The sequence below is a fragment of the Oenanthe melanoleuca genome, chromosome 3 (assembly GCF_029582105.1).
Source record: "Oenanthe melanoleuca isolate GR-GAL-2019-014 chromosome 3, OMel1.0, whole genome shotgun sequence".
Classification (NCBI taxonomy): domain Eukaryota; kingdom Metazoa; phylum Chordata; class Aves; order Passeriformes; family Muscicapidae; genus Oenanthe; species Oenanthe melanoleuca.
Window position 1 is genome coordinate 71,640,127 of NC_079336.1, and position 26,308 is coordinate 71,666,434.

Here is a 26,308-nt window from a genome sequence, read left to right on the forward strand (position 1 = left end):
TATAGTGAAAACATGATCTGTCATCAGGGTGAACAAGTTAGTGGAAATTTTTGTGTAAAGGCAGATCTTGATGGCAACTTCCTAAAACACAGAAGCAGAATAATACGTCCTATTTTGCAATAGATATATTGTGAATTCTGTGTGCCGAATGGGTGGAAAAAAGAAGTATTTAGCAATGTAGTACTTAAAATTAAATAGAAGATAGCATAGGATTTCCCCTAAATCTTGACAAATATGTACAATTTTGGTCTCTGTAAAGTGTTTTTAGTATCTCACAGAAGGGATATGCTACCAGGTCACCAAAACCTCCACAAATCATTCACAAAAATAAACACCTTGCTAAACTAGACTATAAGAAAGCAAGCAGATCCTGCTAATGATCTGAAAATCTCCTCCTTTACTATGCAGTCAATCTCACCAAAGCTTTGTGTGGGCAATGATCATAACAGATATTTCAAGGGCCACCACAGATACCAAATTTAACATCCATGCTAGCACGAGTCTCTATGCCTCCTCTCCCTGCTTGGCACTCCAGTTTGCTGCCTTTTGCTTCTCACCAAAATCAACTTTGAAAGGAGGAAGAACCCGGTACCTTGTGGGTGCTTTCAGCAGCCCTGATTTGGGCTTGCAGCGATACCACTTCCATCACCGGTATCTACAATTGTTCCAGCAAAGAATGGCTCAATGGTTTGGGCAAGTAGCCACTTAGTGCTTGGGCTCATCTGGAGGCCAGACAAGCCCTGCCCCGGTCCCGAGAGGACGCAGAAGGAAAAATCTGGAGACCAAGTGGGGGGCTGGGGATGCAGAGAGCAGACAGCAGCACTCAGGGGCTACCTCACAAAACGCCCCCGGCAACACCAGCTGGGTGGGGATGCCACCGCAGCTCGGTGCGGCTCGGTGCGGGAACCGCGGCTGGCCCGCGATCCCGCAGGACCTTCCCCGGCGGTGCCGGGCTGCCCGCTGCTGTCCCCGCCCGGCTGCGGCGCAGCGCGGACACGCGTGGGCGGGCGCGGCGCTGCCTCCCCCGCGGCGCGGCGCGGCGGGGCCGGGCGCGGTGCGCTGCCCGCCGCCTCGGGAGCTCCTGCGGCAGGAGCCGTCACTCCCCGGGAGCGGCTGGCGGCGGGGAAGCGCCCCCGCCCCCGCGGGGATTGGCCGCCCCCGCGCCCGCCCCCGCCGCGCCGCGGCAGCGCTCCCCACGCGCGGTCCGAGCCGCGGCACCGCCGGGGTGACCCCGCGCCAGAAGCGGCGCCCTGCTGCGCGTCGCCTTTTGGCATTCTCATTTCTTTCCAAGTGCCTGCCAGTGCTGCGTAAAAAACCATAAAATAATCCTTGTACTCTTTACAGCAAAAAATTGCTACTTAAGAAGATCTAGCCATAAACACTTCAGCATGTACCCGAGCCGAAATATATTTGGAAAGATGGGGGGAGGGCACTTTTACCCGGCTTTCATCAATGCCTGCTTGAAGAGAGACAGAAATAATTAAGGGGGAAAAAAAAAAAAAATCCCTCCCCTCCCCCCTCCCGAATAATCATAATATATTGAAATTTCCCAAAGTCTAGTCAGCTGCAAAAATTAAATGTTTTTGGTGCTAGAGGATCATATTGCAGAAGCGTGTGACTGCAAGACCTAGATTCCTTTCCCTGTTTTCCCGTCTCTTTCCTTAGGTGTTTTTTAGCATTATTATTTGTTTTGGGAGGGGAAAAATCATCTTCGCTTCAGTCTCTTGCTAGAGGTCCAGACTGCTTACGTCTGAGCGCCCCTTATCATTTCAGTGAATGGCAATTGCAGCCTTGGTGCTGTTATAGCAATGAAGCTACAGACGTCATTGCCTCCTGTTGGACGTGAGATGTGTCCAAGCATCAGCCCCTTTTGCTTAAGAAAAACTCTTTAACTTCCACGCAGCCGACAGGCAAGCTTTTCTAAGATCCTGTGGACCCAACGTTGTATTGAGAGAGTTATATATTTTTATTTATATATACATACACACGTACACAGGTGTGCATGTGTATGTGTGTAAGTACGTATGTATAGAGAGAGATAAATTAAAGCCGCAGCTATATTGCAAGCTCCTCTAAAATTTCCTGCTCGTCAGAGTAGCTCTCTGCATCGTTTTGTTAAATACAGCCCGGCGGGAAAGCCATCATCAATCAATTTCGGGTAACAAGGAAGACTTGTTGAACACCTTGTTCTCCAGACCCCGGGAAGATGCTGGGCTGCTGGAGCGTGGAAGAGCCAGGATTGTGCCCTGAACTTCACCCACTTGGCAGCAGCTATTCCTAAACAATTTCCCCTCTCCTCCCCTGCCTGTTTGCCTCCCGGACTGACTGAGAATCTGCTCTGTAAAGTTGATCTGAAGGGGAAAGCAGAGACGAGCTTGTGCATAGTTTGGAGGGTAAGTTGTGTCCTCGCCCCCTCCTCCCCCCCACTCCCGCTAACAATACCCTCTAGCAAGCTTTGAAATCCGCCTGTAAAGGGGGCAGGTCGGGGGCGGCGGGGACGGGACGGGACTCCCCAGGGGAGGAGCACACCTTGTTCCCAGAGCCGAAAGGGTTACAGAGGGAGCGCGGCAGAGCGGCTGCGGGGGCACAGGCTGGGCGGCGGAGTTGGCAAGGCGAGGTGCCGGTGCGGGCTGCCAGCCCCGCCGCGCTCCCGCAGGTGCCGGGCGCGGTGGCCGCAGCCCCCGCCCGCCGGCAGCCTCCGGGGAGCCGCGGAGGGAGCTCCGGCTCCCGGAGCACATGACCCCTGCAGGGAATTTTGCCTCCCTGCACCTGCAGGCTCTTCTCAGCCCTCCTCCTCTGCTCCTGGTTTTCTTTTTAATCTTCTCGTTCTCCGCGCTCTCCATACACCACCCCCCCCCTTTCCAACTCCCCCCCCCCCAATCCATTCAGCTTTTACCTGCCCCCCCCCCTTTTTTTTTTTTTTTTTTTTTTTTTAAACCAGAAGGGATCCCAGCAGAGGAAAATAATATCAATCAGCTCCCTCCTTCCTCCCCCCCCGCCACCCCCCATAAAAAGGAAAAAAAGCACCACCTGCTAACATTTGGAAAAGCAGCAGAGGACTATTACCCCTATCTTTAATTTTCACTCACACACTCAGATGAATGAGCAAGGAAGGGGGAGACCTTACCAGCCCCTCTAGACGTGGGGCTGAATTGATGGGATTGTGATTTGTAGGATTTCTCCACTTAGTCCCTGCCTCCTACTTGCTCTCCAGCCACTCCAAAGTCTCTTCCCCTCTCTTTAAGCAGCGATTTCTTTCAATCTCTCTCTCTCCCTCCCTGTGTCTCTCTCCCTCACACTCTCCCTCTCTCTCTACATACACTCATCTCCCCGGAGAGAGAGAGAGGAGAAACTCAACTCCCCAACACCGGCCAGATGTCGAAGAAACGCAAAGCCCTGGAGGGCGGCGGAGCCCCGCTCCCCCCCGAGGAGCCCAGAGGCTGCTTTGGGGCCGGCGAGGAGCAAGGTAGGGCGGCGGAGGCCTGCAGGTGGCCGGGCGGCCGGCAGCCCCGGCGGGGACGAGCCGGCCCGGCCGGCCTCCCGCAGCCCAGCCAGCCTGGGGCGGCCCGGGCGCCTAGGCCGGGCAGTGCCAGCGCAGGGCTGCGGGGCCGCTCCCGCCGCAGCCAGCCGAACTTGTGAGGGGGGAAGGCGTGAGGGAAGGGCGGTGGGGGGCTGGCCCAGGGGAATGGCAGCTCTGCCAGGCAGCCCAGGCTGCCGTGCCCACTGCAGTTTGTCACTGGCATGGGCGCAGGCACGGTGCCTCGTTGATTTGTAGCTCGTGTAAATGTGTTGGCGGTGCGCTGCCAGCCGGGTACCACACACACCTCGTGGCTTTGCGTGGGGCCGGTGTCCTCCAGCAAGCCCCCGTCCCTCGTACATTTCAGTTGCGTCACGTTGGGGCTCCAAACGCCGCTCTTGTAGCGCCCTTTGCACCCAGCTAAAGTTGGTTTTACTGCAATTTCCGAGCTCCAAGTATTCGTGGTGAAAGCTGCTCCGTACTTTTTGACAAAATAATGCGAACGTAGCAGGCGCGTGGTATAAAATCAGCTGTGCGCATAAGTGTGAGGGAGTTCTGCAGCCGAATTCCTTGTTGTTCAGCCAGCCCAGTGGGTTCCCTTGCTTTGTGTTTATTTTAACAAAGCGGGCCCAGATGAACCAAGCAGGGCTTTGGGCTCGTGGCTGTGATGCAGAGGGGAGAGGAAAATTCCGGTTGGATTCGGAGCAGTGTTCCAGGCTGTTGCGAGTGGCTCTGGTGGGAGCTGGTGGCTGTGTGGTGGGCTCAGATGACGGTGTGAGTGTGTCTCTGTGCATGCTCGAATTCAGAAACATGGTGTTTTTGCCTGGGCAGGTGTACACTGAGCACAGAGGGATGGCATGAGTGTGTTTTCCAACATGGAGTCTGTGGCCCTTTTTGTAAATGATGTGAAAGATCCTAACGTCACAAATCACCCACATCGTGAAATTCCCTTACCACCATGGATGTGCCTGCTTTTGCAAGGAAATATTTCCAGCACAGTGGTTGGTGTGTTCTTCTGGATTCATTAGAAAGGAACACTGAAATTCACCATTTCTCTCAAAAGATATGATTTAGGGTTTATGTGGTTGTTGGTTTTTAATTGCTTGGCTCTCCCACAAGAAAATAACATGTTCATATTGTCTTGCCATTTCTGTGCTAAAGACTAATCTTGACATGGGAAGGATATTTTCAGACCCTGACAATGACTTTATATGCATGACAGCATTCAATGTTTTTACAATGTGGAATTTTGCTGTTACTAACCTGGAAAATCTTACCTCTTTGTCAGCAATGGAGGAGGTTAAATGCAGAAAGGGCATTCAGCAGGGATTCAGCATTCAGAGAGTTTGGTATAGATTATGTATAATTTTAATTTAAATGTATGCCAGTAGTGGGTGTAGAAGCACCTTACATGTTATTATGATGCAGTGATGCTTGTCTGGTTAGAATTTTTTTTAAATGCCTTTTTTATTTTTTTTTTTATCTCCACAATAATATTTTCTGTAACACTTCTGGTTATGTAACAAGAAACAGAAAACATAATATAACTTTAACACAGGGTTGTTCTTTTTCTTGATTTCAGTATGCACAAAACAAATGAAATGGAAAGTGAAAAAATGCTTGATAAAGTGTTGATGTGTATCTAAAGGGAGTAAATAAGGTATCATTTTCCTCATAAGGGGACACGATGTATTTTGTAAATCAGACAGATTGAAAACTTGTGTTTTGCACCTAGATAATCCAGGGTCTTGTCTTTTCTTACATTGTAAATAATGAAATTAGGTAAAGAAATGTAGTTTTATTTCTGAGCTTAAATATGTTTTTGTGAACTTCTGTTTATTTTTTCCCTCCTATTTTACAAGAAGGAATGTTGCTTGTTAATTACATTGTCTGTGCCTATGTAACTGTAGAAACCATTAAGAGTGTGCAATGTATCACAGTCTTGTAGGGAATGTATTTTTGTGTAAGATGGTGGGTGTGAGACTTTCTTAAGGCATGAGATGGGAAGATTTTTTTTTTTTTTTTTTTTTTTTTTAATTAAGCCTAAGCATCTTACTATGAAGCACTGTGCTCTTACAGCAGGTTTCCTAGCTCTGTGGAGAAGACATACTTGCTAAGTTTGGAGGGCAGGTGTGTGGTGTTTGCCTGAAAGTATAGAGAAACCATGTAACACCTGGGGTTTAGCATTAAAATGTGTGTGCATTTGGAGCCGGGAGGCGAAATGGGCATTAGTAAACCAAGGGAAGAAAAACAGAGAGCTCAGATTTCTGGAGGCTGCCAAATCCTGTGTTCCTGCAGAAGCTGAATGCGGAAGCCCGGCTGTCCTCAGCTAACGAGGTGACTTCTTTCAGTGACAGAAGCGTGAATGAGAGAGCCTGGATCCAGATCTGCCATCTTCTTCTTCTGTGGTTCCTGGTCAGCTGAGAGCAGGTGTTGCTGACAGAGGAGTCTCAGACCCTTTTGAGGGTCTGCACTTCTGTTTTTAAATACTACGAGAGTGCGGACTAGTTCTTAGCTGCTCCAGACTGTGCTGGATATTTGGCCAACAGAAGTGTGCACTTGTAGAGTTTCATTCAGCTCTTGTTTATCCTCACTTGGCGAAGCTGTGGGAGGATAGACACTATGTAGGCCACAATACAGATTTTTCAAACTTCCCTGGTGTGGCTTTGTTTTTATTCTCCTTCAAAGTATTTTATGAAGGAGTCTGTAATCCGTACTGTAACCTTGCCTTTTATTGTGGGGTCTGAAGCCGTATGCTTTAGCCTCACTAGTGTGGAGAGGAGATAAGGAGTGAGGTTGCTCTGTATCTTCCACCTTCTCAGCAGCAACAGCCTGAACCTGTCTAATTCAAGGCACTTCAGTGCTTCACCTTATTAGGGGGTAGGCTCATAAGGCTCTTTCCCATAATCTCTGAAGACACAGTGGTATCTTTGGGGAGAATTCAGGTTTTTAGCTGAGCTGAATTGCTTCTCAGAGGTGCTCCTTTCTTTACCTTGATTGTGCATGAAGCTTAGGGTAACTACACTGGTTTATTTGTACCAGTTAAAGTGTCAGAAATTCCAGCAAAGCTGATAAGGCCCTAACAGAGAAACCAGATATGGCTGTTCAGGATGATACCCAGCGTGGGAAAGGTGGGATTTGTGTGTTGAAACTCAGCTCTCTGCACTCCCTTTATAGTCAGGAAGCAGAACATTTCTAGGGATCAATTCATCTCTTCCTGAAGTGGAAGTCTACATTTAGTCAGCAGAATCAGATCTGAGAAGTGCTGTTTCTGCCAGTTGAATATAAAAGTAGTCCAAACATCTAGCATGGATGTAGACAGCTGTATTTCAGCAGATGACTCCTGACTTTTGACCAGATCACTCAGGCTTCAGTGCAAGTCAAATGACAAAGATATTTTTCAGCTGAATTTGAAGCAGAGGACTTCCCTTCTGGTAATAACCCTTTTGCTCAAAATTGTAGCACAAAAAAAACTGAAGAAGGGTCCTCTTTCTGTGAGTTACTTTTTTTTTTTGTTCTATGAATGTGTTGAAGCTAGTGTAGAAGATGTGAAAATGGAGGGTGTTGGTTTAAAAACAAACAAATAAAATATGGACGGTTGTCGGGACCAAATGCAATATGATCTTGTGCCTAAATTATACGGTAATGCTGCTCACAATTTTCCAGTGGTTTCTGGATAGAGTGCAATACAGTATTTTGGAAATTTTCTTGCAGAGATTTTGAGCATGATAGATTCAATGGAGGAGTAATCTGTGAATTCTCATTGGGCTGTTCTTTCTCAATTTGCATTTTGTATGAAGATAAATAAATGCATTTCTTCAACTTCCCCTGCGGTCCAGTTGTTCAAATGGTCTCCATTGTCACAAATGAGAGTTATAGTTGAGAGTTTTTTGTGCTTTACAAAACTGGTCTCTAAAGAGAATCGTTGCAAAACTCTTCCAGAGACAAAGTTGAACTCCTGTCTGCCCACAAGTAACTTTTAGGATGTGACTACTTTTTTTTTTCAGTGGTACTGACCATTTACATAAGGTAATAATGTGCATAAGGAAATGTTTTCAAGATTTTGATGGTCTTAGTTATTACTAATCAAAACCCTCTTGAGGGTCACTTGTATGCAAGTATTTGTATGCAACTTTCCTAGTTATTACTAGGGAGAGCAGTTAATATTAAACCATTCTCTCTAACACTTGATTTGTGGGACTGTTTAGCATTCACATTTGTCTTGAACTTTGGCATTAAGTTCTGATTATTATTAAGTCTTAATTTGGGATCATCAGGCAGAAGAAACCAAGTTCTACCTTGTTATTGAAGGCTTACATTGATGTAATGAAAATCAGAATTGCACCCAACTTCTGAATTACAGATTTCTAAATACTGTCTTCTCAATACAATTAGCTAGAGTATTTATTCCATTTTTTGTTTTATTAAGCAAGTGACTGTTGTGATACCTTAGAACTCTGAACACTGTAGTTGATATTCATGTTCTCTGATACAGGTGGAAAAGCAAAGCAGTTCTTCTCTTGGCAGTTCTTCACCCGTGTGATTTGTGGCTTCAGTTTCTCACATACTTAATTTTCTCCATCCTCTGTGTCCTGACCATTCTTTTCTTTCCACTTAGCTTCTGATCCCTGGAACAAACAAGCCCTCTCTGAATCATACTCTGGAAGATCTTGCTAATCAGAGTTAAGGTGTTTAGCAACAGAGGCTTACGTGTTTGTGAGGGCATGGGAAAGGAATTATTATGCAGCTTGGGTTTTGTGCCGATACTGTAATAACACAGAAAGAAGTGATCCTTCTGACTTCATTCACAGGAAGAAGTTAGTGTCACCAGAAAAAAAAAAAAAAAAGGACGAAAGAATTGCATCAACAGCTTATTAAGGGTTTTGTTAATGAAAAAGGAACCATGCTTTCCAAAGCTGATTAGCTCAATGGTTACCGATAATTTCCTGTGTTAAATTTTTTTTTAATCTCTTTCTTCTGAGACAGTCAAGGATCTGCCCTCCACATGCAGTGAACAATCCATGGGGGTCTAACTTTTTCAGAGGATCAGATTTAATATGCTGGAAAAGACCATTTTATCAACTTACTTCAATTTATGTGAAGCTGCAAACTGAGGATGGTAGAAAAATGTCAAGCTAAGGAGAACTCAGAATGTTTGGGAAGAGAGATTGGGGACGAGTGTCTATGCTGTTGTTGGAACAGTTTTGAAAGTGCTCTCTGGAAAAAATACCTTCCTCAGGCTTTGCTGCTGACATGCCTTTGCGTCCACTGTATCGTAAAGACTGTTGAGGAGCATTTCTTCTCCTACTTGTTTTAGTGAGCTGTGCTAGTGTGTGCCTGGGTATGAGTTTATGAGCCTTGTTTGAAGTAAAATACAAAGGCCAATGCTTGAGCATTAAGCTGAGTTGGTGTTTCCAAGTAGGAGGAGCCTTTTCTGCCCAGCAGTGCAGTACTGCCTAGTACAGCTTGGTCTTTAGATGCTGCTAACAAGTCTTGAAGTCACTATCTGCATTCTAGGGGGAAAAAAACTATCCCAGCTGACGTGAGAGGCAGAGCCCTAGGGAAAGGGGTGGTATTTTAAGTACCTGACATAGTTGCTTTGGTTGGAAGGTATGACTTTGGGGGAATTGCCAACTTGTTCTATAAATAAATTTATTTAAGCATTTAAAAAATGGAGATGACTTTTTAATTATTTGTGGGCACTTAGATATTTCAGCTATGCTGGTCATGTAGCATGAATGGTAATGCTATAAAAACACCCAATGAGACAGGAATCGTAATTTCAGCAAAAAAAGCAGTGAAGAAATCTCCTGAGCAACTGTTAAAAATGGTGCTTTGGTTAAATAACCAGCATTTCAAGGACAAACCTATCTTGAAGCTTTGTGATAACTGTTCAAGACTCTGCTTTGGGCTCCATTAAGTTGCAGAGTGGTTCTCATGATGGCAGTGTTGTAGCCTCATTTCCATCTTGTGAGGGAAAGGTGTCCATCCTGGCTGGCCCCAGCCTGCAGGTGGTGATACTCCAGCGTACTAGGAGGTGCTAACTCCATGTAGCAGCTGCTGTTAAATGGAACAGAGTTGTGCAGTTGGCTGAGTCCATACCTGGTGGTTGCTCTCTCTCTACCTAGAGAGGCAGTGGGGAAAGAGCAGCTCTGAAAATGACCTTCAATGAAGACGTCCTCCTGACTGCACTGTGAGCCTGAGTGGCCTTCCAGGGAGGACTAGGACTAGTCTTTGGAGAACCTGGTCCTCAGCTGGCCTCAGGTACTCCCCTGACTGGTCAGGTGCTGCCTGGGAAATGGAGAACCCTGGCTGACAGACGAGGAAGACCCTTGATCTGGGATGCCTTCTCACACTTGAAGAAAAAGCTGAATAGGGCAGCATAAAGGTGAGAGGGTTATAAAGGAAGTGAAACAAAAATATTTAGAAGCTTTTCAGGTTTCCTTTCACTTCTGTTAGAATGAAAATGTGTGTGAATCTCCTGGATTTACTAGGAATGCATTGCTTGGTTTCTGTTTGGTTTTTCATAGCCATTTACTTCCTTCTGCAAATAAATAATTATTGAATAAATATTAAATAAATAAACAAAGCTGCTTCCCTGTTCCTGGTCAGCAAAAGAATGTGCATCTACCCTTACCATGAAATGTGTGAAGGAGAGTCCTGGTTTCCTGTTGCAGTGTCCACATTCACCAGATCATTCTGTGTTGACAGGAGGATGAGTTGTATTGATGATACCACCTTGGATGGTTTCTGAGCATATCTGGGTCCAGTGCTTCTATGAGGGAAGGGAGGAGAGATGCAAAAGGCAAGTGACATGAAAATGCAGATTTATTCATTTTTCAAGGCATTGTCTTGTTAATGCACAAGAATAGAGACTCTAATGAAGCACTTGTTCATTAATGAAGTCACTAAGTGACTTTCAGCCTGTGGCCCTAAAGTTTCTGTACTATTTGAGCATAATCCTGTTTTTAAGTTACTAATGCTGATGTAGAAAGCTTGGCAACTCAATAAGCAACAGTTGTGGCTTTATGCTGGAGGAGGAGTGGCTTTATGCTGGAGGAGGAGAAGAGAGATGCTGTCTGGGTGTGATGGGCTAGAATACAGTTTCTTTGTGTGTTTACCACTTCAGTCACAGTGTGATGGGTAATAATGTTGACATTTAAGGCGTGCCCACACATTGGGCAATTGAGACTGTGCTCCTAAGTCCATTTCTAGTATGTCTGATCACATGTGGAATGAGCAGCTCTATTTCAGGTGTCAAAGCTGTATGAAAGCCATCCAAACTGTGTCTTACTTGAGTACTGTATCAGAGATGAGGGGCAGCTGGTAATGGATTGATTCTTACATTGTTTTTCAGTTTGTTTGGCCCAGATAAAATACTGGAAAGTTAAAACCAGTACAATAGGACCAGGGATGGAGTCGTCATACATGATAGCACTATGAAGTTATAGTTACAAAAAATGAAAGAGGAAAAAATCCTCAGAAAGCACTAAGACATGCAGACTTTAAGGGAAAGCCTACTTAGGTTTAGAGATGAAAGCTGAAAAATGATAGTGAAGATGTCACAGAAGACATGTGAAAAAGGCAAACTCTGCATCATCACAAGCTGAATATCAAAAAACCACTATCTTCACAAATAGCTCTTTTTTCATAGTCTTCATTATGCCTTTGCTTTAGTTTTATGTAGCTGTTAGGTTAGAGTAACAAATCTGACTGTTCTGTATGCAATCTGGTTGGCTTTCTAGGTTTTGCCCATGCCAAGTCTGATTTATTTCTCACTTTTACTGTTTATTCACCTGCATTTTTTCTGCTTCCTTCAGTATAGATACAGCCAAGATGGGCTTATGCTATAATTATTATTTAGGCTTTGCAGATCTGCTCTGTACATTGTTAATCACTTTCTAATGTTATGTTTTGGAACCAAAGATTGCAAATTAGTACATTCAGATGGTAGGTCTCTGTTTTAAAAGAATTTAGCCCATGCAAGCTCTACAGCTGTCTTTGGGGAAAAAAGCTAATGACTTACAGGTGGGCTTCAACTTTGTGTGAACCTTGCCATAAGTGGGACTAGGAACATTCACTCCTAGAGGCTGTATAGAAATTATTGAGTCTGTGGTCTTCCTACTGCTTTTAAGCTCTTTTGTGCCATCTGTATTAGACTGCATGAGTACTTGTCTCTTTCAAGGGCCAACCTGAACCAGGTTCCCGGAGTTGCACTGTGGGAGGTCTTGTCTGGAAAGTGATAACTAACAGCTTAAAATGCCTGCAGAGCATGAAGAGTGTCCTTAGTTGTGTGGAGTGAGCTGTGAACAGTTCTCTTTTCTTTGTTGATCTGCCTTTATTTCTTAAGAACCTAAGTTCTTGGAAACATGAGAAATGGTGTGCAGGCCAGTTATTGCATTTGCTAACTCCAGCCCCTTGCCTACAGTGTTTTGGAGATGTTGGTGGATTTTTTTGTTTGCTTTGCTTGATTCTCTTCACAGTACTTGAAGAACTGCAGCATTTTCTTGCAATGAAACTTTTGATTCCAGGAGATGGTGCTGTGGCCCATGTAGCGTTTTGGGGAGGATCACGTGGGTTGCATTAGGTTCTGGTCATGGTACCTGAAAAAGATTTATTCTTAATATCCAGATACTTCTCTTCAGAAAGACCTATTTGAGTGTTGGCTATTGTTGTAATTCCTGTCCTTTTACTCACAGAGCCTGTTAGTTTCAAACTGTATATGCTTACTTTGGCACTTGAAAGTACTTGGGATTTCAGTGCCATATGCAAGAACCACATGCTGAGGTTTAGACAAGGAGTTGAAGATGCACAGGAGACACAAGAACCTGACCAGATGAAGGGCCTATAGCTGGCACACTGACAAAGTCAGCCCTGCAGATTCAAAACTACACAGGAAGATGACTGTGACCTAGCCACACACCTTCCTTTGCCATGTCTAGGGGAAGGGGACTCACTGCAGTTAGTCTGCAGAGATAGTTAAAAAGCTACAGGCCATCATTTTCTCTTTGCTCTGTGAAATATAAAGCCACAGTCCTGGCTGGTGGTAGCTTGCACTTACAAAGAAACCTACGTGTACACCTCTGCTAATGCTGCACATGTAGCTTTGGGAAAGATTTTCATGAAGATGTGAAGCTGCTAAATTGAAAGAATGGGTAGGTTAACACTGGGAGGAGACCAATGTAGTTATACATACATGTATGCTGTGTACAACTTTTCTGGGGTTTTTTTGAGTTTTGAAGGGCCAAAGCATCTAGATAATCCTTTATCTAGGACTTAGAAGCTAATGATGTAAGTGGCTTTTAGTATGCCACTGCCACATTCTCACAGAATACTTTTGACAGACACCATTCATTCTGCAACTGCAACCTAGGCACTGGGCGTTCCCAAGATTTTCCTTGGCAGGACTACATCTTGCTCCCTTCTCACTCCCAGGTAACTGGACAGTAATTAGGAAAAGGCTGTGCCTCACTGCTTTGAGGCAGCAGATATGTGACACTTAAACTTTTTTAAATCGTTAAAGAATTATAGCAGTCATTTTTGGCTGGGAAAGTGCAGTATAAGAAGTGCTAATCCTAAAGTGTGATATATTTTAATTCGGGATTATAATAGGCTAGGATAGGAAGAAAATTGTAAAGCTTAACATGAAGGAATATTTAATTTTTATTCAGGAAACTTTTTGGCAAAAATCCCCTGGATCTGTACAGAACCTACAGATTTAAGATGTCTTTGCACAGCCAGAGGCTGAGATCATGGCTGTCTAACTACAGTTGGATATTCTCAAATCTGCCAAGTTTAGCCTTAAATAAATAAATGAAAAAAAGGTCATGCTTCATGCTTTGTTCAAACTCTTGAAATGGTTCTAACTTAATATTCTAGAGGACAGTGACCTCCCTTTGAAGATTCTGTCCTCCTGCTCAAAATCCTGCATGGAACCAAGAAAGTAGCTGTTTAAATGGAGCCGTGAAATGTCTGAAGGTACTTTCTAGAATCTCTTAAAATGACCCTGGTTCAAGAAATATGCTCTACTTACTGCCAGGAGTGCAGTAAAGTCAATCACTGGAAATCTATTAGTTGTGGGCAATTGCAAGAACGTTCCCCAACATTAACCCACAAAAAAGAAAATTAACACAGTTAAGAGTAGTTCTTGCCAGAGAAAGAAGAACAAATAGGAGCAGAAGCTGAGTGGGAAGCTTCTAGCAGCAGGAGGAGGGAACTGTAAAGATCATCTGTTCAGACATGATTTTTTATTTCTCCCCCCGCAACTCCCCAGGTATTTCTTTCTCTCACTAATGATTTTAAAGATGCAGATGCAAATATACCTAATAGCTCCTGTGAAATCTGTAATAACAATCAACTAGCCAGGAGGCAGTTTGCAAGGACCACTGTGATTGAGGGTAATGTTTTTACAATGAGGTCATGTCCAAAGGCAGCCTCAGCTGATGGCAAACTTGTACTTGAGCACTGAATAAGCACCTTGTCTGGCGTGGTCCCTTCTCCGGAGGCTGCAATCGAATAAATCTGGCACACACACACGGCTGTATTTTTAAAGTTGCTAATTTTTTGGTTCTTGGTTTTGTTTTTATTGTGTGTTTGAAGTCATTGTGTTCTTTCTTTACCTCCCTCTATTTACTCATCTCTTCTCGTAATACTTCAGCAAGCCAGTTTTGTCTGAAGTGATTTAAGTCATCAAAGTACTACCAAGTTGTGTGAAGACAAGCACGAGATCAGCAGAAGGGAAGCAGCAAATGGGGCAGAGTGTGTTTTCTGGTAGGTCTGCAAAGAGAGTAGGAAGCCTTGTCTGCTTGCTCTTCTCCTTTATTTACATTTTTCTCATGCAATTCCCCTTTTCCTCAGAAATGCCCATCTCTGCGGCAACTGCATCTGTGCTCTGTGACACTGTCGCTGTTCACATGGCAGGATGGAGAGGAAAGTACCCAAAGTCAAACCAAATCAATCAGAATTTGGCCAGGGTGTTTTGCATGGATACCTGCAAGCCAAAAAGCCAAGGAAAAATGTCTCACCTTTTGTTGTGTTCATAGTCATGACAATCCACGTAGTGTCACGCAACATTTTGTGCTCCAAAGCAATGAGCTGTGTTTCCAAGTACCTACAGGCACTTCAGGTCTTTGCAGCTGGTATGGCACCAGTTAGTTTATACTTTTATAGTTAAAATGTGAAATAGCTTGTGGCTCTTCCTGGTATGGGAAGATGGGTCCTTGCACTATGTTACTATTTGAAGGTGACTCTTCACTGAGTTTAATATCTTATCTCCTTTTAATAAAACCAAAAGTCAGTATTTTTAAAAGTAATTATATTAGACATACATAGATTCTTGTTTGATCAACCTTTCTCTTGGAAACTAAATTTATTTTAAAATAACCAAATGTTCTAAGTATTTTAGTCTGCTGTGACAAGTTACTGTATTACTCCCTAAAAAGAGGAGGTCATTCACTTGTTAAAACATCTTCCTGGGGGTATTTAGAGACATCTTTTCTTTACCATCAGAGAATGTTGTTTTAGGGTGATTGGTTTTTGTTTAGTTCTGCCCACTAAATATAGTCTGAGGAAACAAAACCCACTTGGTCCTCAGGAAGAATGGTTTTTGTTTGTTTGGCTTGGTTTTTCTTTATTTTGTTTGTTTTTTCTTGAGTGGTTTTCTTTTCTTTTTTTTTTTTTTTTTTTTTAGAGTGGTAATGTTTGTTAATCATAAAACACATAAAAATTACAACAATTTTTAAAATTTTTGTACATGCCACGCAAAATAATTTAGACAAGATGATGGACTTGGGTAGGTGTTACTGAGGAGGACACCAGTAAGTCTGTAGTAGTACAAGTTTACTGTAGAGTTATGTTTGACCAGTGGAGCTCTTTGCTCCTGTTTGTGGTGGTAAATAAAATGTGGAGGGGTTTTCAGCATGGCTCTTGAAACACAAGTTGGGTTTTCTTCCTTGCAATAAAGAAAAAAAAAATTTAATGCAGATTTATTGAGAGTCAGAATCCAGGAAAAAATCCAATCAGCTGTGACTTTGTTTTACAGCTTCCTCCACTATATTTCTGTTTTTCCAAGTCGTATTATTACTTTTTTAGGTTTTATGTCTGAAATGATCCTCCAAATTCTCTTATGGAACTGTGTCTGGGCTTTCTTCCTCTCTAGTTGTTCATGCTTAATTTACAAAATTTGAATAAGTCCTACAATAATATATAAACTAATGAATTTCCTTAACTATTTTCTTCCATCCTCCAGATGTATTTTGAATATTACATAGTACAGAAAGTTAATTTTGAAATGAATGAGCTGGGCTGGACTATATAAATTCCTTAAGTACTTGGATATCAGCTGGGGGAAAAATCATGTAAGGTAATCACTGGAAAGTGCTGCCACAGCTCAGATTTTCAGTAACTTTTAGCTCTCTTAAACTTTCTCATTTTATTAGAAAATCAGAGACATTAAGTAAGTGCGTAAAAGTAGATGCCATGGTGGTGCTGTTACAAGTGCTGTTGAACTGTAGTAACAGGAGATGGAATGTGTCTGGAGCATGGAATCTGTAAAACTTTAAAAGATTTTTCTGAAGTCCTGCTTTTAATACTTGCAATGATATGCCTGAACATTATTAATATCAGATTAGTGTTGGGGTGGGGGGAGGTTGTGGTTTTTGTTGTTAGTGTTTTTGTAGTGTATTTCTTGTAAGTAGTTTTTTGTTTCTTAACTGTTGAGTTATGTCTCAGAGGATTCCACTTTTATTTAAATTATAGCCAGATATGATGGATTTTACGTTATTATGACCAACCCTTCAGCTGAGGTCAGAAGTTATGAATGTCTTCAGCTCTTTCATCAGCTCAGTGGAACTGGAAAAAGCAGATATTCTCTCTTGCAGTCTGTTAATCACTGAAGAGCACAAAGACATCAGGGTGATGCTGAATAGCCCCAAATGTCTCTTTGCACTGCCCATATGTAATTGTACTTGTACCCATCTTTCTTCATTTTGCTTTCTTCTGCTTTTTCAACCTAGTAAAAACTCCTCTCCTTCATCCCTTCTCTTTCTAAATCTACCTTTCTTTCTAGAGCATGGAAATTTTGTCAGATCTGGGGCTTAATAAGCAAGCAGTTAGGCAGTGAAGAAGGAAAGAGATGAGTTTTGGTGTCAACTCCATCTCATTCTGTAGACTGAATTTTATTATACTGTTTTGTTTCATTTGGACTTTTTTTTTTTTTAAATCACTTAGGAGTTTGTCAGGTAGCAGAAGATGAGAAACACGAAGTCTTAAAAAAAAACCTGAATTATCCAGGTGGAGCAGATGATATTTAGTGCTTAGATACTTAACGGTGTACTGAAAGTATGGGGGAAATTTTTACAAGACTGGAGTGAGATATAGATATTTTTAATAATTATTTTAAAAATTTTCTGTGCTTGTCAAGTTTGAAACCTCTCTGTAGAAAAACTGCTTTTGACCCTGTTCTTTTTTCTTACCCCAGAATTCCTCAGCTTGACTGTTGGCTTGATATTCGCTAACTACAGGCCATACCATCTGTATCTGTCAGAAATGATACTTCTAGTTGCTGGAATCCGTAGATTTTTAATTTTTTTTTACTTCTTAAAGATAACTTCTACATGTGATACAAATTTTGGCTCTTTTAGATATTATATTGATATTTAGTTTTCTTTTCCAAATCTAAATTATTAAGTGTAATAATTTGAATTTTAGCATAGCTAGAAATATAATCTTATTTCTGCTACTCACTTCATCCTTACTGACGTGGTACAGAATATGGTACATTAAATTAAGCCACATCTTACATAGGGAAAATTGTTAAAGTTAGACACATTGCATTGGCCAAAACAATTGGCCTCTGCTTAAGTGATCTAGAGCAACAAATGATGCTGCTTGGGAAATGAAGTTTGGTCTCAACCTTGCTTGAGCTACTCAGGGGCCTACAATGAATATTCTTGATGTGATGTTTAAGGAGATTAACTTGAATCTGGCATGAGACTCTAAGCAACAATTATTGAAATAAATACTTCCATTTGAATATAGTGTGTAATAACCCCCCCATGTTTTTCTTTAATAAGCTATTACGGCATTTGGATGTTTTCTGTTGTCTTTTCATGAAAACTTCACATTTGAAAGACATTACACATGTTGTGAGTGTTCTTTCCCTGCAGGAGGTGAATTATCCAGATCCTTGTGAGTGGGTTTCTTTGGTAGGAGTTGTGAGCAGCCATGCTCTCTGCTTTAACAGTTCTACCTGAACATTAGTCTAAGAGTCAATTACTGTTTGAAAATCTGGCTTTGGAGTTTTCCAAAGTTTTTCTCCTTATCTTTGGAGATGTTCTTTTGCCTCCAAAGTGGGTTGTTACTCTTACAGTAGCTTAAACAGATGCTTTATTTCAGGGTTACTGGCTTTTCCTGCTTCTTGTCTAAGCGACAGACAGTTAATATAAACAGACCCTTCCCCTTGGAAAATCCTCTGGATTGCCTTGAGGTGAAAGTGAAGGGAAGGGTGTTTTTTGGGAGAGAGGAGGGAAGGGCAGGATTGTTTGGTTTGAAATAAAACTTGAGACATGCTTCATGTTGTGTTTACTGGAACTATCTCCCAGCACTGCTATATTGGAGGAGGACTATCACCAATTAAAGCACTGAGCAGTGGCTGCTTTAAGAAAAGAGCCTGGGTTGACTTTGTTCCCTTTGGGTTTTCACATGTGCATAGGGATTAAAGAAGTGTGTTCTGTCAGTGATTCATGGCAGGATAGCATTGGAAAAGAGGAGATCAGATGCTTTTCCATTTAGGTTATTTAGGTCTTTCTCATATTCTAAGAAGAAACCAAAGACAGCCTGAAAAATGTTACCTGGTGTTTCCTGGCAGGCTCACTGAACATCCAAGTCCTAGGTAGGAAGACCAGCTTCCGTGGTGTTCCAACACCAAGAATGGGGAAAAAAAAAAAAAAGATGAGAGCAAAATTTCTGCTAAGTTTGTAAAGAGCAAAGGTTTTTTCCTGATTTTTTGCTAATTATATGGACGAGTTGTCATTAATATTTAGGTTGAAAAAGACCACGATCTCTCAGCCACCTTTACAAATAGTCTCTCCACCTATAGCAATCTGCTCCATTGAAATAGTTCTATTCTGGTCTTTGCTGTTGGAAACATAAACAATTTGTCACTAGAAGGTTTGGGGACATTTCTAGGAATGAAGCAGTAGGGCAACATTTGGGGGTTAGCCACTGCTCAACCATCTTTCATTTGCTGGTATATCTCTAGGATAATCAAGGGTCTCTTTCCTTTAATGCTTACACACAATTCAAAAGTAATGGTTATTACAGTAGCTGGATAAAGACCTAAGTAGAATATCATGGAACTTTTTTTCATTTGCTGCTAGCAGTCTTCATATGACTTTTTTTCATTAATAATTTTAAGAATCCTTGTACTTGCACAAGTTTTCCGTCCTGATTTAGTTTATCCTAGGGCACAGACACTAGCTTCAATTAGGTGAGAGGTGTGTGATGTGAAATGTGAAAGAAGCTTGACATCAAGAAAAAAATGGTAAAAAAATTGAAACTCATTTCACTGAGGTCAGTTGGTCATGGGAGGAGACAGGTTTCTCTGTCCTGAAGTCTACTCATGCCACTGCATGTACCACTTGTTTTAGGTACTGAAGACAGGTGGTTCTATGGAATTTACTTTCAGAAAAGGCTGATACTCAGAGCTCTCCTACACTTGAAGGTTTTGTTTGCTCAAGCTCTCCCTGTTTTGCAGTAACATCTAATGTCTGCTGACTAGTTCTGCTGAAAGTGTATGGTTCCTAGACTTTTAAATGTTAGTTTCCCAATGGGATGCTTTTCTTTCACTTGTTAATAAAACTATTTAGTTGCCTGCAGAGATTTCTCAACTGTGGCTCCATTTCCTAAGAGAGGGAGGTTCCCCCTTTCCCAAAATCTTTGCTGTAAGTCACAGTCCTAGTAGGTGACATTACCCCAAGTGCTGTACAAACAGAAATCGTGCAACAATTTATTTTTCAAACAGTATGCAGATACTACTTCCCTCGCCTTCCACCTAATAAAGTTAATATTTTGGTAAAGCTGGAATCTGGATCTCTCTAAGTCTTTCTTAAAGTGCATGCCAACTTAATCATCTTTAGAAGAAAGCAACATGTTGCTATGTCAACTATGTTTTGGCTCCTTTCTTAGGAGTGGATGTGGGCTTGGTCCACACTATGTGCACCGGAAACTCTGTGGTTTAATCCTCAACTTGGAGACTTTTCAGTATTGGAGATGCTGAGGTTTTTGTTTCAGCTCTGTCTCCAGAAAGAAATCTGCTCCAAATCTTCAGGACTGGTACAACCTCCAGTGTGGCTGTATCACCCTCAGAGTCCTGAGGGATCTCTTTGGTACAAAAATTAGATGTGAACTTCTGTTCTCATTTGTGGAAAGAAAGAGCAATGGTTTAAAGAGACATTTAATTGGGAGATGGATTTCATAGAGTTTAATAAACACCTTTGGGAGCAATAGCAACCTTCTGCACTGTTTATGAGGGGTGCTGTTACATTCCCTGAAATGTTGAAAGTACTTAAGCCTTGCTTTTGATGCTGTTCCTTACAAGTTCAGCATGCTGCTTTCAGCAGCACTTCTGGGATTTGCTACAACAAGGTGGTCTTTCTTCTTCTGTGTTTTGTCCAGCCTGTCTTTTATACACCAAAGCTTTCAGGTTTCTTTTAGACCCTTCTGTCCTGAGACTGTATTTTGAGGGGTTTTCCCCAAACAATACATTTGCTCCTTCCCTTTTCACCTATGAAATGGAAGTATAGTCAGCCAAGATTTTGAAGTGTAGGTTTCTTTCTTCTGATGATAACTACTATCTCTCTTAAAAAATTTTCTTTCTCTGTGTCCATTTGCCTAAGCACTCAGCAATCAAAGACCAGTGAAGGGTGAAGTTATGAACAAAAAGGGAAATCAGTGGTGCTCACTGATCTCAGTGGGTAATTTGGGGTATGCTGCCTGTTGCAAAACATGTCTTGGCCCTGGCTATGCAATATACAACTCTGGAGAAGAGATGGAGTGGAAAACAAGTTAGTGTTAGGTAGGCAGCAGCAAAAACAATGGTTTATTTGTGAAGAGTGTATTGCTAGAAAGGCTGTCTGGGGTTGAGATGGGACATACTTGCTTAGCTTGGGTTGGAAGATTAAATAGTGACAGATGGTTCACATGGTTTTCCAGAGCAGGAGAAGGTATGAAGCACGTCTGTGTTTGTGTGAGAGAGCGCCAGGGCTTGGAGGATTGATGACGTGCGAGCAGCTCAACATGTGAGCGCAGTGTTTGTGTGCGAGCCTGCAAAGGCAGGAGTGTTTGTGTCAGAGGATGTGTGTGTGAGAGAACTTGTCTAGTGGTGCACATACACAAGGGATGTTCTCATGTTGATGCTGTAGTAAGAGAGGACCTGAACATATTTGTGTAGGCTGGTTTTGTTGTGTTTTGTTTTTTTTTTTTTTTTTTTTTTTTAAAGCTGATGTAACTTGCCTCACTGTAAAAATAGAAATGCTCCAAAGATGTATTTCATTGCTGAAATGTTCTTTTCTGCAAATATTACAAGTTCTTGAAACATCATTATTTTTAATAAAGCATTCTGTCATAGGACATAAAAATTCCTCTCCCTATATTTTAAAGTACAAAGAAGCCAAGTTTTGCAGTACATACCTAAGTCATAACATATAGAAAGCACTTAATTTGTGGACCATTACAACATACTTTGGGTCATGTTGTGGCCAAAGGCTGTGGCTTAATTTACCAAAGAAGTATTGTAATCACATTGAAATGCACTTCCTGAGCTCTTTTACTGTTGGGGTTTTTTTTAAGGCCTTATTTTTAAAATTGTTCTTTTCATTTTACAATAAGAAAGCAGTCAAGCGTGTGCATTTATTGGGTGCAATGGACAAGGATGTGGAATTACCAGCAATCTGTCAAATTATGGTTCTATCCAGAATATTCCAGTCATGTTATAAAGTGTAGTTATATATATTACTATTATTTGTTGTTGTTGATATGTAACTTGATTATTTAGCAAATAAATGTAAATCAAGGTTTGACCAATAGTGCTATGGCTTAAAAAAAAATGATTGTGGAGGATTATCAGATTGTGCAAAAACTTTGACTGCTTTGCAGCCATGCTATTCAATCAGAATACTTTGGAAGAGCAAAAGCAAATATATCAAATTTGGACAAACTAAGAGTAAGTCTTAGCAAAGCCAGTTTGATGTTACTCTGTTCTCCTATAGTCTTTCTTGTGTGTTTCATCATCTGTCTCAGACCTGCTCTGTTCTTTCTCTTCATTCACAGTCAAAGCATTAAACTCATTCTGGGAAATCTTCTATGCAAGTCCCCAGATTCTTCTAGGTATAACGCAAGCAGCCCTTCAGAAATTGTTCTGGCTTGTTGTTTTTTCTTTTCCTATGGTTTGGTTTGGGATTTTTTTTTTGTTTGCTTTTTGTTTGTTTATTTTTTCTTATTGTAGGACAGCCTTTGATGAATTTTCTTGTTTACAACAAGTTCACTGCAACAAACAATAAATCTATGAAAAATTGAAATTCCATCCTAGTCCTAAGAGTCTAGTTGCAGACATTAGTGTAGGAGCAGTTTGTTGGGAGTAGGAAACTGAACATATTTTAAGGATGGCCTCACTTTGGCTCTCAGCTTACTGAACACATTGTAAACTTTTTTTATTCTAATATATGTAAAAATAGCGTGCCAAGAACAGCCAGAGAGAGAGGTGTTGAGTATGAAGTTAGGCTATTTTTTTTTTAATGTCTTAGATAGTCTGACATGTTAGGAGAATGTATTCTGCTCCCCAGTCAGCTTTATCCAGCAAAGCAGGGAAAACCATTCAGTGGGAATCTGCCAGGTAGGAGCTGGGTGCGATGGAGAAGTCACCTGGAGGGGTCCATAATTACCATGTGCCTCAGTAGTGTCCTGGCATGCTGCTTGGAACAGAAAAACAGTTCCAGCAGGAACTGGGAAAATTATGCTGTAGTTGGGAGGTAGGAGGAAAGGCTTTGACTATTCAGGGACAAAAGAGTTGATGCTGGATGCTGTCCATGTAACTGTGCTGTCTCAGGTGGTCTTGGATCCTCCCAAAGAACAGGCAAACAGGTCTTATGTGGGGAAAGTGAATCAGAGGAGCAGCCCCTGATGTCTGTCAGCAGAGGATGAATTTTTACTCTGGAGCAGAATGATATGGACCTGGCACCATGATATTTCCATACATCCATCTGAATTTGTAGTGTGTGATTTTCGTACACTGTAAACCTCAAGACATGAGAGGAGTAAAAGAGCTGTTCTCATTTTACTCCTTTGGCATGAAGTTAACTTTGACCCTTAATTTGCATGCATCCATACTATTGGAAAGTCAGCTGAGAAGAGAATAAGCTGGTTTTCAATCATCTTTCCCTTTTTTTCCCCTGTTCATTGTATCATCACTAAGTTGTTTTGTACCTTTTCATCATTTTTGTCCTCTTGCTTGCAATCTCTCTGACTGTGTCTAGTTACTCTGCTGTGATTAATGATATGTGGCCTGAGAATTAATTGATACCTCATTTGAGTAGTGTTCATAATGTTTCTATCAGAAGACTGGTGTTCTGTTTGTGTCTGTCTTGTCTCCCCCTTTAGAAAGTATGCAAGTTCCTATTCTCCAAGTTTGTAAATGTAAACCTTTAAGATCAGACATCTAAAGGATTTATCTCACTCACTCTGAGATTCTCTGCTGCAACATTGTCCCTCTTCATGTACTCAAAGATGTGCTATTGTTCTGGTGTAGATCTGAATTTCTGCAAATCTTGAGTGGAAGAGTGGAGACTTGGTCTGAAAAATGACAGAGCTTTTACTGAATGACTCTGTGTTTCCATGTTACTCTTCTTGAGTGCCTTCCAGGTGCTTTCAGTGTATCCTTATGTATATGTCAGCAGTGCTTACACACTCTGCTTGTGAATGTCAGCATGCAGTTAGACTGGTTTTGACCCCAGTTTTGAAAATCTGGAAGCTTTTTTTCTCCTTTATCAATAAACTGTTTTTAAAAAGCATTTTAAATATTGAAGTCCTGTTAACTCAAAGTATTTTTTTTTTTCATTCTGAAATGCCTTCCTAGATTGAGACTGGTATTTGTGTGTTTTTGATAAATGGTGTTTGTATTTACTTAGCTGTTGCTCAGTAGTGTTACCTATTTTTCATATGTCTGATGAATGAGGTTCTCTGTCACTCTTATGTTCCAAAGCTTGATTAAAAATGTGCTTTCACTTTCAAATTGAGCCAATTTTTTTTGGTCACAATCAAGACTAGTAAATTTGCTTGAAGTAAATCAGTGATGGCTTTGATTTCAAGATACATCACAAACTTGTCCCCACATGAAAGCAGGTATCAGGATCTTGCCAATGTTTAGCCCTTACAAGTTATAAGGAAGCACTAAGCTGTTCCTTTTTCTACCGATCTGTGGAATTAAGTTGGAAAAGGTTTTGAGTATCCAAGCCAGACAAATGGCAGTTTCTTATATACCTCTCTTCTCTTCTGTTTTCATAATTATGACTGCTTTTTTCTTTTTCTTGTGTGAAGGGGGAAAGATGGAGACTTCTCATAGAATGACTTGATACATGATGGTTTTACTGTAGTTACAGTGAATCCATTTGAGATTTCAAAAATTCAGTTGTGCAAAATAGGATGGCATTTCAGGGTAAGACAAAATACAGTATTTCCCCAGAATGTGTGATTAAAGCTGACTGCCTGAACATGCTAGAAAATATTTGTAAAGACTAAAACTCATTCAAAATTCTAAGAGCTTGCCCCTGCAGTTTTTGATCTGGCCTTGTTATAGAAAAATCATGGGCAATCTTCTTTTAAAACCAGACATCTTATGCACATTCTCACACAGGATTCAATATTTCATAGTTCTCACTTCAAAAGAAAAATAAGATCTGATGATATTGGGTATGTGTCAATATAGAAATCTTAATGCCCTAAAATAAAACCCAGAATCTGAAATATTTTTTCTTCACAGAGCAATTTTCTATCTTACAATTAGCTAAGAGAATGCCTTTGGACTAAAGACTAGTTCTCAGAATAAGCATGAGTGAATTGGTCTCTGTTAATTGTAAAATAATAAAATCTTCACATTTGCATAGCTGAAATGTTAGAAGTTTCAATAGTGGTTCTGAAACAGCACTGAAATGTAGAATCTTGGGCTTGATGGTTTTGGCAAAGACTTCTATAGGATTGACTTTTCTCCCTAATCAGTGTAGATTGTTTTTGAACCTAATACATGTTAGCAGTTTTGTTAAGTTTTGATTCATATTCTCTGAAGGTGCTTGGAACATTCTCTTTCTTAGTGACAGCCAAGTGGCAGCAGGGCATGAACACACGTTTTAATTTGTTCCACTGTGACAGGGAAGTAGTTAAGAGGGGCTGGTTTCTAAGGCACCAAATAGGCTGCTTTGAGAGGTGATGCTTGGCTCAGGACAGCTTCCTATGAGGAAATATGTTTGTCATTTGTCTCTCTGTCCTTCCACTCCCCCTTGTCTTGCTCAGGGATGTGTTTGCTGAGTGACTTCCTTGCAGGCAGGGCTGGTTGGAGGACCTGTGAGATAGTTTCATAGACTTTGTCAGCTGTGTGGTAAAACCAGAACTGTCTTTTTTGGAAAGTACTTGCTTTCATCTTGGCACGCCCACCTTTGTTTCTGCTGCCAAACAAAGCACATGTAGTAGAAATTACTTGCTCCTTCTGTTTTTCCAGTTGCTTTCAACCACAGTTTTCTGTGGTAGTGTTCTCATTTTGTGTCTTTTTTTGCAGCCAGGGAACTTCCTGTTCCGTGTGTAATGTACCAAACAAATGGATGCTGGATATCAAAGAAACAACAGGGAAGTTAGCTTTAGGAGAATCTGTGGAACATGGAAAATGGAACTTAGTGTGTGTAGGAAAAACACCATTTCCCTTAGGAAAAAGTTATGCTGTAACCAATACGGTTCTGTAGACTTTAATTGTTGGTAAAGTGGCTTTTAAAATTTATTTAATACTTTTAATTATATTTCAGTTTTTCAGACAGAAGAAAACAGAATCATTCTGTTGATGTGGAGGGCTGAAAAAAGACTTGATTTTTCTTTTTTATCTACCTCCTTTTTTTCTTTCCTTCCAGCTTCCAGGAAAAAAAAAAGTTTTCTAGCTAAATTTTCTAGCTAAATACTGTTTCCAAGGACCAAAAAAACACCTGCAACTTCAACGGTTTCTACTTAATTCTGTTAAACATGTGTAGCTTTTCTTGTCAATGAACATGTCAGACAGCTCTAAACTGTGTTCTTAAATATTTACAGTCAATAATAATAACAACAATAATAATAACAATAATAATAACCAATAATATTTTTAAAGAAATATACGACCTGGATATTTAAACTCACTCTCCTTTATCCACTAAGGTCTTAATATATAAGAATGTGAAGATGGAAGTATCTTCATACTAGGGAAAACCATCCTATCAACTTCTAATTTGTGAGCTGTCTTTAAAGACAAAAATATATATTGTAATATAATCCAAATCATAAAAGTGTACCCATTGCATTATGAAGGATTTTGCTCATATGGCAACAAAGTGTTTAAGGTAGCTGTGCAGCTCCAGTTTTAAGTTACTTTATTTTTTATATGTTATATGAGGCTTTTGCCCACCTTCTCCCACAGGTGAGTTTGGTTATTAAGGAAGTGGTTCATACCCTAAAGGGGTAATATATAAACAAGGCAAGAACTTGATCATTTTGGGGCACAAGTCA

General features: G+C 41.2%; 1 protein-coding gene across 1 annotated transcript in view; it reads left to right on the forward strand.

Annotated features, from left to right (window-relative positions):
- The first annotated feature begins 1,921 nt into the window (after positions 1–1,921).
- Positions 1,922–26,308, forward strand: part of PDE10A (phosphodiesterase 10A) — a 262,818-nt gene continuing 238,431 nt past the window's right edge. Inside the window, exon 1 of the mRNA XM_056487304.1 lies at positions 1,922–2,393. The gene's annotated coding sequence lies outside the window, so the exon portion shown is untranslated. The remainder of the gene's footprint in view (positions 2,394–26,308) is intronic.